This window comes from Oratosquilla oratoria, chromosome 30 (genome assembly GCF_046742065.1).
Source record: "Oratosquilla oratoria isolate Oo_2021 chromosome 30, ASM4674206v1, whole genome shotgun sequence".
NCBI lineage: Eukaryota > Metazoa > Arthropoda > Malacostraca > Stomatopoda > Squillidae > Oratosquilla > Oratosquilla oratoria.
In genome coordinates this window covers 36,032,235-36,033,231 of record NC_134806.1, presented here as the reverse complement: position 1 = coordinate 36,033,231, position 997 = coordinate 36,032,235, and the positions used below count along the sequence as shown (strand labels likewise).

The following is a 997-nucleotide window of genomic DNA, read 5'->3' as shown; positions in this document are numbered from 1 at the left end:
TTAACTTCGCTGATCGGACGAGTATTGGTGTGTTCAGAGTGGTATGGCTGTTGACTGCAATAGAGTCGAGGGTCCCAACCTGCCGGGGTGGGAAGTGTGACTCCTAACTCGGTGTAGAAGCCAACCGCTTACTGTGCGGATTTGTGTGGTCCTGGTTTCGCTCTAAACTCTTCTCAGAAGTCAGAGCTCCTCAGGGACGCAATCTCAGCGCCCGACCAGGTTCCCTCTTAGCACCAATGGATCGGTATCCTAACCGCTTATCCCCACAAGCCTACTGTGGTTGCCGTCGATTGATTTAGGATGTGTTTAACCAAGAGCACCTCCAATGGGAGTGATCAGAGATACCCACATAAGAACGATTTGGGAAATAAAAAAAAATCAAGGTATACGCTGCCACCACCCAATCGTCTATATGGATATATCTGACCATAAATGGAAACTGCTCCTTGTTATTCACGTCTGACTCCGTCCCCTTTCCTCAGGTCGTTCGGGGTTGGTTCTGGGTAGCGAAAAGGCCTATGCCCAAGTGGGGGGTAGTAAAAGAATATAAGCCACCAATAATGTGGGGCCACCAATAATGTGGGGGTAGTAAAAGAAAATAAGCGAAGGTCTGCTATGTGTTAATTATTACACTGAAGCAAAAATATAGTAAGGAAATACAAAAGTATATTGTGGTTTTCTCCAACTAATCTATTGATCCTTACAATATGAAAAATATATGGGTATGCGAGACATTTAATAACACAGTTTTTTCTTTCTTATGGGCATCATAAGTAAGGTCACAGGCACGTGGAAAAACGTAGTTATTTACGCTCCAACCTTCCGGTCACTGTATAAGTCTACTTACAATATTGTGTCTACCTTCAAGCACTGTGTCTACCTTCAACCCCGTATTCTTATTAGAGAACGATCACAGACCGAATTGTACTCTAAGGATTACACTCTCATAGCTAATGTATATACGCAAAGTGTTTGTGAAGTACACTCCCTTAAACCC

At 43.6% G+C, this 997-nt stretch overlaps 1 pseudogene; it reads right to left on the bottom strand.

Moving 5' to 3' along the window:
- LOC143041368 (5S ribosomal RNA) overlaps positions 1–55 on the bottom strand; it is a 119-nt pseudogene extending 64 nt beyond the window's left edge.
- Between the last annotated feature and the right edge of the window lie 942 nt (positions 56–997).